The sequence below is a fragment of the Varanus komodoensis genome, unplaced genomic scaffold (assembly GCF_004798865.1).
Source record: "Varanus komodoensis strain SLA01 unplaced genomic scaffold, ASM479886v1 scaffold1, whole genome shotgun sequence".
NCBI classification, from domain to species: domain Eukaryota; kingdom Metazoa; phylum Chordata; class Lepidosauria; order Squamata; family Varanidae; genus Varanus; species Varanus komodoensis.
In genome coordinates, this window is record NW_025335268.1 from 23,650,973 (window position 1) to 23,663,389 (window position 12,417).

The window sequence follows — 12,417 nt, forward strand, 5'->3', positions numbered from 1 at the left end:
TAATATTTTCACCATTAGGGTAATGGAAAATTAGCATGAAAGTTTTTTTTTTCTCATTTCCATCCCACCACAGTTGCAAGTAACTTCAGGCCAAACACATTAAAATAAACTCCTCCTGGGCAAATAAATTCAGTGTTGTTCAGACTAGATAGCAAATCAGATTTTTAATGGTTCCTATTTGCTCTTCTCTCTCTCTCCTTCTACCTTCTAAGGGAATTAATATGTTCAAATTTCATAGAACTGACACAGTGCATTGGTTTGCCAGTTGTCATGAGTTGCAAGCATAGGGCAATTGCTTTGCATGTGAATTGCAAAGAAAGGCACATAATAATTGGGTATCATTTAACTTTAAAAGTTAACACAGTAGATACAATTGAACAGACTCATTTTCAGACATGTACAAATTGCCATTTGGAATTTTAGCCACAGGCAGCGACAAATAATAGAGAAATCCTTCCTGCAAGTTTCTTATGTCATTTTCTCTTTTTAGGGAGAAGAGGCTTTAAAGAAGGTAAAGGTAAGACTGGTACATTTGCTTATCTTCACAGCAACAGCATCATTTAGGGTATTTGAACCTATTGTTGGTTCAAAACTTAGTACTTCTAGTGGGGACATAAATTCCAGAAAGGAAAAATAATAGCCACACGACACTTTTACATGTGATCTATGTACAGTGGTACCTTGGTTCACGAACTTAATCCATTCCAAGATTTTAGTCGTGACCCAAATTGGTCATGAGCCAAATAAAATTTCCCCATAAGGTTCAGTGTAAATAAGATTAATCCATTCTGTAACCATTTTTTTAAAATCATAAAACTGTGAAGCAAAGTGACAAAGAACAACAAAGACCGTGGCCATCTCCCCCACCCCCCAAAGCACAGCATGGCCATCCCCCCACCCCCACAGCACGCCCGAGATTGCGCCTGTCATCCCTACATGTGCCCATCATCCCTGCATGCCCCCATTATTCTGGTGCGCTGGGGGAGGGAGAGACAGGTGTGATCGCAGGTGCGCTGGGGAAGGGAGAGACGGGCACGAACGGGGCGTGCTGGGGGAGGGAGAGAAAGGAGTGAACGGGAGGGAAGATGGGTGCGATTTCAGCCCTCTCCCCACCTCCGTCCCCAGCACGATCGCGGTCATGTCCCCACTCGGGGGTGGGGTGGGGAGATGGCTGCGATCGTGCTGGTTGCGGGGGAGGGGATGGTTGAGATTGTGCCCGTCTTTCCTGCAAGAGTGCACCCATGGTCATACACATCTTCCCTGCACGAACGCAACTGTGATCGTGGCCATCTCCCCACTCAGGAGTGGGGGAGATGGCTGCGATCTTGGACGCCATCCAATGTGGAGTTCACGACCCACATCAAAATTTTCATGACATTTTTGTTCGCAACCCGATTTAGTCGTGAACCAAGGCGTTCGTGAGACAAGGTACCAGTGTATTATATGAACAGTTTAAAGTTCCCATCTTAGTGGCTATTTTTAAAGAATGTTTAGCTACATCATAAACCAGTCAAAGTGTAACTGTCAATTTTTGGGACTACATACCAGTGGTGTGGTGTGGTGGTTAAGAGCGCAGGACTGGGAATCTGGGAGCTCCAGGTTCTGGTCCTCACTCAGACACAGAGCCAGGCCCATGTTGTCTACATTGATTTTAGGGCTTCAAACAAAGGTTTTGTCAGCTCACTCTGCATGCAAACCAATTACCTTTCTCTTATCTTTAATAATAAAGCCTAGACTCCTGCTAATGAACTCACATAATTTGAATATAACTGCTTTCAAAAATCAATTCTGTAACTTGTACGTGACACACTCCTTTAGCCTAATAGTAAATATCAGCAGAATTCACATCTCACCTAAATGATTGCAAATGAAGAATACAATCCATGCAAAGTTAACCACCTTTAAAGACATGGATTAATGGCTGAGTTAAGCACAGTATTGCATTACTCCTGCTGAAATCAATGAGGCAGGCACCTTGCCTAGCCATCTGATAGCTCCTCAATGTACCAACTGGGCAAATGAAAGTTTTGGCAAGCAGTGCCCTGCTCTCATCTTGATGCTCTCAAGGACTGCTAACTGGACCCTAGAGAAATGTTGCTGCAGGAAATGAATAGGTAACATACCCGATGAAAGGGTTCAGCTTCAGAAGGAAATTAAAAGATGTGGACATGGATTATTAATTATTGGCCTGAAGTCAAGTCAATTACTTGGATGATCTATGCAGCATAGTAATTATGTGGCTAAACAAGTAGGTAACGCCAAAATCTTCTATACAATTACTTTTGAGCATCTACCGTGCCATGTATTGTTTATTTTTCAGAGTTTATTGACCTTTCCAGACAACTGCAACATTTGCAGAAGCAGTAATGACACTACGATTAAAGGTGTAAGTGTGGAAACCCAGGCCATTTCCTAAATCAACTATTCACAAGCAGTGCTTTTTTAGCTTTGGAAAAGTCAGCTAAGATTTGTTTCCAAATCCATAACTGTAAACATAAATAAGGAGAGACAAACACATGGTCATTAGTTTTAATGGCCACTTTGCTTTCTACTGAACAAAGCCTACAGCATGTACCAAGCAGTACCAAGGCTTAAAAAAAGAAAAAGAAATGAAGTCAAACCAAAGACTCTGGATGATGTCGAGTAAGGTGCTTATGAATCTGAAGCATGGCACTACACATTCAATTATATAAAGTACTGCAGGAGAGGAGCCACAGTTTCAAGGACAGCTTTACAGGCAGATCATTCCTGGTTCAAGCCTTGGCTAAATCTCCTTTTGAAAAGACTGGAGAACTGGGCTGGGAATGTCCTTTCAGAACTGCTGGCCATTGGGCTAGATTGACAAGTGATGTGATGTTGAATGTGGCAGCTTTATATATTCAAACTGAATAACCTCACCCTTCAGATTATAAGGTGACATAACCAGAATGTGCTGTTCCAAGGAATAAGAACATTAGGAGAGCTGCACTAAAGCAAACACAAGACTTCTGTAGCCCCCACTGCCACCCAAGCTGTTTACACAGTGCTCAGCCGGATACTTGCGGGGGGGGGGGGGAGTAGATTTGATGGCAATGGCACTCTACAGTCTATGCTCCCCAGCATCTGGCATGCAGAGGTATACTGCATGTGATACTGGAGATGAGATATCATTTCCATGTCTAGCAGCTATAGATGGTCGTAATGAATTTGCCTCATTTTAAAGCCATTCAGGCTGGTGGCCCTCACTGCATCAGTGAGGAATCCTAAAATTTAACAATACATTGTGTGAAAAAGTTATTAATTTAATCTTTTTCTGAATATTCAGCTTCTAAGAATAACTTTCGTAAAGTGCTCTTAAAGGCTCAAAGTCATGAGTTTTGTTCTGGGGGGGGGTTATGCTGCTTTGTGTGTGTGTGTATGGGGGAAATTATAGTGTTTCTTTTGCATAAAACAGTACTTGAAGAAGATATGAGTTAGTGCTGTTTACAACATGTTTGCTAATTAATGTGTTTTCCAGGTGCTATCTTATGATGTAGGATCACACCAAATTCCCTTATCAATTTCTCACATATGGAAATGCATATGTTTACTACGTTACAATTAAAATGTTGACTGCTGAAGTATGTATTCCTAGTTTACAACCTGTTCTTGATCTGCTTGGATGTGTTAAAAAGCAAGTGTCAAAGAATGTTCTATAGTTATCTGTCTAATCTAAACAAATTGTAAAGGTGGTCTAAGCTAAAAACTGATTGGATACTTGAGGATAAATGATTGCTACATTAATGGTTCTTTTAAAGATATTGGCAATAGTGCTTGGAGATGACAGAAAAGTTTTCCTAAGAACGTGTTAGAAAAAAGTGGTTGGGGTTTGTTAAAGCCCAACTTTTAGGAAAGACAAGCTTAATAAACTTGGGGCAGGTCAAGACATCATGGCAGCCATGACAACCATGGGACTGTCTCAACATGTCACCAACCCAACACATGAAGAAGGACACACTCTGGATGTGGTTTTCTTGACTAGGCAGGAAGATGGTGATCTGGTAGTAGGGGGTCTGACAACAACCTCCTTGTCATGTTTAGATCACTTCCTCTTGAGCTTTGGACTCTTGATCCCTTTTCACCTTCACAAGAGTGAGGACCCCATTAAGTTGGTCTGCCCCCAGAGATGAATGGATCTTGATGGATTCCAGAGGCCTGTGGGGGAATTTCTGGTTGCCATGACTGGCACTCCTGTTGTAGCCCAGTTTCTTGTGGAATACAGAGATGGCCCAGGTGGTTGACACAATCACCCCCAAGCACCCTCTTCCCCCTTGCAGGGTCTGGCCAGCAGCCTGGAATACATCTGAGCCAATTACAATGAAGCAAGTGGGAAAATAGCTAGAGTTCAGGTGGAGCTGTAGCCCTGAAATTATGCAGTATAAATGAACGTTAAGTATCATTACACTGGATTATCATAACTGATCTATAATACAGTGTGATGTTCTAAGGGAAGCACACTTAAAGGCAATTCTGCAGCAGAATGAACAATCCTCCATATTTACTGAAAAACTTAAATATATATTTTAGCTCTGGAAATTCTTCAGTTTTGGGATACATAATGTTAATAATCCTTCAAACTTCTAATAAATTCATATCCATTCTTTTCAGTTGCCTTCAATGATCCTACCTTTGAGAATAAGCCCAGGGTGCTGTATTTGGTTGCTCAAGCGTGCTGAATCCACCATAGACCACTGCGCTTCTCTTTGATGGAGTGAGAAGTGTGGCGAATTATCCAAGTCAAGAACAGCTCATGGCACATTGTATATTATGAAGATGTACCATAGAACATGGCACAAATTTAGAAGAGTTCAACGGAGTGCAATAAACAGGAGACTGGAGCAACTGGAGATGGTCCCAAACATTTTCTTCCAGCCCATGGATCATGTGGAGGATCTGGAGAAAAGAATGCAAACAAAAATGTTTTTTTTCCCCCAGGAATGAGAACCGTGAAGAGCAACACAATTTAAATGGTACTTTAGAGAAAGTGTAAGCTGTATAATCACTTGGATATCTATTCACACAAAAGTCCAGTGCAGCTCAGGTATCTCCTCAACTGCTTTAGTCAACGGAATCAATGGACTAACGTGGCGTGTGGGCCAGTGCCTCTGACTCAGATGACCAAGAGGATTCTGTTCATCCAATGCACAAAGTGACCTGCAGCAATAGCACTCTATGTCTTTTCGCTAGACAGCCATTTTCAGCCATCTTGATCAAGTGTCAGGGGGAAGAGGGAAGGAGATGTGGCATGAGTGGTCCATCCCAGCCTCCTCCCTTCCTTGTGCCTCCTCCCCCCATGAACCCCTTTTCCCTTCTCCATGGCCCAGTTGTGTCTTCCGAGAGGCACCTGACATATTTCTTTCCGTGCTATGCCCTCCACCCTGATAACAACAGGGTTGCAGGGTAGCATCCTTACTCAATTTTAAGGTCAGGTGCAATCCTACAAAATGAATATAATGCTCCGTAGAAAGTCTTTTAAGAAAAAAACAATCCAAACCTTCTCACTTAAGTAATAAGAACTTGAGATTAGAATAATAACAATAACAATAAGAAGGAGTTGGAGAATGCAAAATCAACTGATTCATCTATCCTGGCAGAGGGCTTTCAGTCCTTAGCTTTTTGGGTCCCTACATATTCAACCATTTTTATAGTAGTGAACTTGGGTCACCATCTCTTTTTTTCTGATTGGTTTCCCATTTTTAATAGCTGCATGGCACAGAGCTGAACATGATCTTCTTCAATGCTGGAAATAACTGTAGCCAACAAAATTGGCTGGAGGAGAGGGGTGAGAATTTCATTTGGTTCATTTCTGTGCAGGACCATTATTATTGTCGTTATCATTATTGCATTGTATTATATTCTGCCTTTCCTTCCTATGCAAGGAACTGAAAGTGGCTTACAAAGATTTGCTCATCTCCATTTTATCCTCACAATGACCACACCGTGAAGTAGCTTAGGCTGAGAGGCAGTGACAGGCCCAAAGTCACCCAGTGGGCTTCATGGCTAAGGGTGGACTGGAAGCCAGATCTCCTGAGTCCCATTCCTGCAGTCTTACCCATTACACCACACTGGCTCAGTATTTGCAAATGGCTTCATGAACAGGAGAGGAAGAACTTGAGATTTTAAATAAAAGGAGAGAAAGTAAAATGGGAAGATTTATTTATCCCTAATTGCTAGGGCATTTGCTTATGCCCAATTCTAAGACTTTTTTGCTCCTAAACTTGCCAACAGTGCTGGTTAGACACAAAAAATAAAAGCAGAAGGTCACAATGTCATCCAACGAACCTGTAAACAATGAGAATAACAAGCCTGAAATATAGAAAAGCCCCTAAGGTGCTTTAATCAGTCAGCTAATGAGACCTCTCAAACTTCTAAAGTAGAAGGTTCTGAACTTTGTATTAGTTTTACATTGATGCTAGTGTTGTTTGTTATGTTCAGAACTGCTTCTTTCAAATAGAGAAAAATCCATTTCTCAAAGACAGTTTGTAAGACCATACAATGTGAGGCTCAAAGATCCAAGCTGTGCAATAGACCTAGAAGCACAAGCTTCCCAAGGAGACTTCTATACTAGACAGACAATTTACCCCCATTGCAGGCAATTATCAGTCTTCCTAGCAGAATCCAGTAGTCAGGCTCCACCTGTACATACTGTAGGTATAAATTCCCTTTTTTTTAGATTAAGCAGAACATGTTAAATTGCTCCTTTCCAGCATCTAGAAAAGTTAATTTTGGCTTTTTAAAAAAGATTTTGAATACTTGGAGTTACAGACATGATTACTGGCATGAACTTCCAGTGTGTATCAGTTTCTTTTGGATTTCAGTCATGAAATAGCATAAAACATAACAAGTTCCAGCATGGACCTATTTTTCATGACATACGGTGATCATTTAAAGCACTTGTTAGCAATTACTATTAATGAAGTTGCAATGGCTGATTTTTCTGAGAGGTGCTGTTCTTCTGAAAACACAATCCATGTTCTGTTCAGTCAAATCATTTATAACTGAGTTTCTCTGGGTTGTACCTGTGGCACCTTTTCATCAGCAGAATAGACACCACTGGTAGCTTAGTTTCCTCTCCTGCCAGAGCTTTTTATATATTCTTCTAAAGATGAGTGACCTTCTAGAGTAGATTTAATGGACACAGGGAGGATGAAAAGACAATTCCAGCTGTGCTAGCAAACTGTAAGATCTTGTTTTCTAGGATTTGCTTTTTTCAGCATAATCATTCCCAATCTTTCTGATTCAAAACCTGTTAATATTGACTGTGACATTCAGGTTTTAACCATTCTGTCTTCCCCACTCAGCCTATGGTTTTTATTGTGCCTTAATAGATTTGAGATACAAACAAAAACAAAAATATCAGTAATGTTACATTAATACTTCTGTAGTATAATGGAGCACAGGGTTTACTGGCACTAACTGTTCTAGAAACAGGGCTGGGATATAATCAACAATTTATCTTGGAAAAATAATCAAGGAAATTTCAGTGTATAAATATATACTAGTAGGCATACATACAGTTCCAGGGTGGAACTATATATTATGTTCTGAATTATCACTCTGCACAATATTGGGCTTTCATTTCAGTTTGGCATACTTCCTTAGCAGAACAATGGCTTCGATCAGGGAAAAAAGATAAATATGTGCAAAATCACCCTCGCCTCTCATAATTTACATTAACAGTCACTCCCCTTACAATTGTACCATTGGCAAACTTCTCTAGCATTTCCATAATTGATCTTTGTGGATATATTCCAGCAATTTTTAGGACACAGAAGACCAATTTCTGTGGTATAAGCTGCACTCAGCCATTCTGAAAAAATGGAGTGTTAAAAACACACCGACAACTTTTCACACAGCACTTTTATGAAAACTTTGTGGATAACTGTCACACCAGAACAATGGATAGGAAGTTTGCATTTGGCATGAAATTAGATCTCACCGAAAATAAATCTCTGTATATATTCCAAGAAAGCTGGTGGAGCTGGTCACAAGACTGTGAAAATGTGAAATATTTGCTTGTGCTGTGTTTCAAAATATAATTTTAAGTCATATATAGTGATGAGCAAATCTGTCAGTTTCAGTTTTGTTTCATTTTTAACATTTCCAATCTTAAGTGTGATTCCATCCAACACCAAATCAATGTATGAATTTGAGTTTTTAAAGTCCACATTAATATCTGTACACTTTTTCATGTGCACTTGCCCTAACACAAAAAGCATATGGGTTTGAGTACACACTTTCCTCTGATGTGTGCATTCCTGTACACATTAGTTTGACAGATGAACTACAGTGCTAAATTTGGGAAAGTGTGGATTTTGGTGCACAGGTCTCTTCTGGTCCACTCACTTCTGGTTCAGCAAGTTCGTATTTCTGTATAAAAAATTGGATGGAATGAACCTCTTATCCATCTCTAAATATATATGTAACATTTTAATCTGTAGTAGGTCTGATGACCATTTTCTCCATTTTTATAATACCCATTGTGATCTGATTACCACTATATTATGTATCATCCAGCAGCATATAGCGATATCCACTGCACTGCAGAGGAGGTGTAGTGTGTGGAAACAACAACATTGTATATAGTCTGGACATATTTTAATGGGAGCTGGAAATCCAAGAGGAAATCCAATTTTGCACTGAAAAAACTCAAGCTTTCTGAAAGTTAATCTATTCACCTAACAATTTACACTATTCACTCTCTTGCATGATACAAGATGCCATGGTAAAAGCTTACTACTATGTGTTACAGTGTCCAGACCCAGTTTCAATATTCCTGCATAGTAGGATTAGTTTTCTGAAAGCACAGAGAGAATAAATGGTCTGTGCTAAGCTATCCACCCTTCACCATGGCTTTTCTGGTTATTCAGGTGTGGGATCACCAGGTCATTGAGTGACTTTGGACCAGTCATGGCCTCTCAGGTGAACCTACCTCACAGGGTTGTTGTGAGAATAAAATGGAATGGATAACTATGTAAGCTACCTTGGGTTATCACAAGAGGGAAAAAGGTGTGATATAAATGCAGTCTTGTAATGATGATGATGATAGGCTTTTAGGGGGCATGAGAGGTTACAAAAGCAAGGGAAACTTGTTTTATATGAGTTACCTCTTACCTGTATAATACTGGATATTTATTCTTGAGCAAGAGAGGGAAGTTAAGTGTATCAAGTTACTTCTATTCATTATTCTGCACATAGTGCTGAAGTACTGAATATTGTTTGTTTTTTTAAGTTATACAAAGCATGATAAAACATTTAATGTAGAAAGGCTGCTTATCAAATGCTTAACCAATGACAGTGCATCCCACAGAAAGAGTCACATTTAATAATCTCTTAGTGAATTTACAACAGTGGAAGTATTAAGACACTTTGACCAAAGTAAGAATTTAAAAAAGAAGGAATAGGAGCTTGGATGCATCTTTATTCCTACTGCTGAAGTATTTGCTTTTGAGATCATCACAGCAACAGGATTTTCTCTACTTTCCTCAAGTTTAAGTTATTTCTTGCCACTCATTTAAAAATCAAAGGAGAGATAATTATATATTGCTTTGGCTTCCTTCCAACAAGGACAGTGGTGAATGTACCTCTGTACCTAAAGGCTGAACAGTACTGAATAAACAAAAGAGTTTACTTGGGTTCAAAGAAAATCCATGGATCATATGGTAAGAACCTAGGAAACTTGGGCTCAAATCCTATGAATTCAATCAAAAGACTTCAAAGCCTTTTTCTCTTTTTCAGTTCCAGAAGTCCATCTATAAAATGTCACTCTGAATGACAAGATCATACAAAGCAGCAGAATAGCAAATAACAAAATATATTGGCATGAATCCAAGTGTTTCTTCCGGTAAACAAGAGGACTCCTCTTTCATGGAAGGCTGAGTCATCAATTGAACCCTGCTTGTGGAATGGGGAAGGAAACCTTTTTGGCTGATTCTGCTTTCTGCTTTGTCCCAGGAAGCCTGTTCTAGATGACAAGTGGGTTCTCTAAAAAAAAGTGGAGGAAGCAGTGCTTGGCAGGTGGCCAAGAAGAAATGGAGAAAAACTCACACCCTTTCTGCCGGCAAGATTTTGACTGGAACTCTGCTCAGAGAATGCTTCTGCTGGTGGAAGCAAACCTGCGCCTGCACTACTACAAGAGAAGACTTCCAGTGCTAATATTGCTAGACTTGAAAAAAACAAGAAATATTGTCTGGCCCTTACTATTAGCGACATCACAAATGTGGCTTCAGGAAGAAGGAGAGGACATAGCAGGGGCCAAGCTCATGATCTCTGCCTTTCTATTTCTACGTATGAAAGGGAAGCTTGAAAATGACTTGGCATAGTCTTAACAAGAACCTGTCTCTTACCCCTCTTTCATCTAAGAGAATAGGGGAACCAGGACTATACTTTGCTTGCTAGGCTTAAGAAAGCACCATGCAGCTGCAGAGCCACTTCGAGACTCTTCCCTAGGGCCTGAAAGGAATTGCTGGGTGAGACAGATCCCTCTCCCTGCTGGTCAGATTGACTTAGATGCCGGATACTCAAGTTCCTCAATAACTGTGGCCTTTAAACATCCTAGTGTCTTGTGTTTGCCTCTTCACTTCAGTTGGCAGAACATGTTGTTTTGACACTCACTGATCCATAGAGATGGAGCCGAAGATTAACTCAATTTCATTTTAAAAGCACATACCTTTCAATACTCCGTATACTTAGTTCAAAGTCCATTTCAAGTAGTAAAGAAAAGCAAAAAAGCCCTTAAAAATGTTGAAACATGCAGCGATACCAAAAAAGGTCATCATGAGTACATGAATTAAACAACTTAATTGGTATGGAATGGTTTTCTGGAATTTTATTTTATGAAGATGCTATGTATTTCTTCATACATTATTTCAGAAATGAGACAAATGCTGTTAATGTCTCAGATCTACTGAAGTGAAAGAGAATTTCAGTGTGCCCTGGGCTATTGAGAAAGAAATTTATTTTTATGAAAATAAATTAATCTCAGCTGATTTTGCATTACACCTTAATGACTGCTGACTAATTTTGTTGTAATGTTAAAATAATATTTTTATTCGGAACCTGATTTTTGCAACAAGGAGGAAATTACCATTTTTATTAGGTCAGCCTAGAAATGGAAATGTCAAATCTGATCACCAGTTAAGTAATTAACCATTGTAGTTTAAGGTGTACTGAATTTCTGCCTGTCAGTTCAAAATTACAGGACAGTTGTTTCAGTGATGGAAAATGCTATGTGTACATCCTACCACTAAGCAAACAGAAACTTTGTGCCACAGAGAAAAGTTTCAAAATCAGTTTATCACATTAAGAATGATCGATCTTCTATTCTTTTTTGAGATGGCATGGATTGCCTGCTAGGATAAAAGTGTCAAGAGGCAAGATTTGACAGGGCATTATTGAGATGTTACCTTAAGAGTGCTGTGTCTATTGGATCTCTCTCTTTCCAAGAAGCACATAGTGGGATTTTCAAACACCCGAGTGCTAAGAGTGTCCACTGACAGTGCATGGTATTTTATGCATCCAAAGTTCATTGCTTCTGGAAGGGATTGTATCTTCTTCAGGCAGAAGACAGATTGTGTACAACACCAATGGCCAGCTTCTGCATGGTGGGCAGGAGACCTTAATGGGATGAGCTGGGACCCAGAAATAGATTGTGGCAATGTTGCCCTTCATCCTGACTGGGGAGAGACCAGCTGCCTTGGCCAATGAAATTTTTAGCAGATTTCTTCTACCACGACAAAAGGTTTTTTGTTTTGTTTTGCTTTGTTTTTTAAGATTGCTGAGTCTCATTATTTGAAACAATCCCCTACCTACAGTTTGCAAAGAACAGAATCATGCTTTCCTCTGAGTAAGGAAGTTACTTAGCTGATATGCCAGAAAGCACTTTTAAACTATCCCATTGCAAACCTGAAGGAGTAGCCCGTGCTCCCTTCAAAATTCATTTGGATTCCTGCTGACTGCTTGAAAAGCCTCAGAGTGGCATCAGGTTTAAGCATTCCACAGCAACACGTGACAAACCCAAACGGGCAGGTTACCCTTTCTGCCAGACCCGCACTCTCAACGCAGGATGTAGAGCAACTGGAAATCCAGTAGTCTCTAGTAGGAAATGACAGTACTTCGCATGTTCATCAGCTTCCTTCCCCCTTCAAGCACATTCCTCACAAGGTTTCTCCTGTGTGCGACACAGCGTCACTACTTCTCATCACTGGTTACTCCTATGCACAAAGATGATGGGTTGGAAGCAAAACTGGCAGGAGAGACCAGACTGCAAGCTGGTCCCACTAGAGACCAGCCCAAACTGGCTTCGGACCTGTCCTGAAATGACTGGTCTCCTGGGTCCATTCCAAACGGCCATTCCGAGTTCACTTCCAGGTCTGCAAGAGGGCAACCATTTGGCCCTTA

At 40.2% G+C, this 12,417-nt stretch overlaps 1 protein-coding gene across 1 annotated transcript in view; it reads right to left on the reverse strand.

The window, feature by feature from the left end:
• CHRM3 (cholinergic receptor muscarinic 3) overlaps nt 1-12,417 on the reverse strand; it is a 96,355-nt gene that overhangs the window by 76,090 nt on the left and 7,848 nt on the right. The window contains exon 2 of the mRNA XM_044419763.1: nt 4,646-4,911. The gene's annotated coding sequence lies outside the window, so the exon portion shown is untranslated. The remainder of the gene's footprint in view (nt 1-4,645; nt 4,912-12,417) is intronic.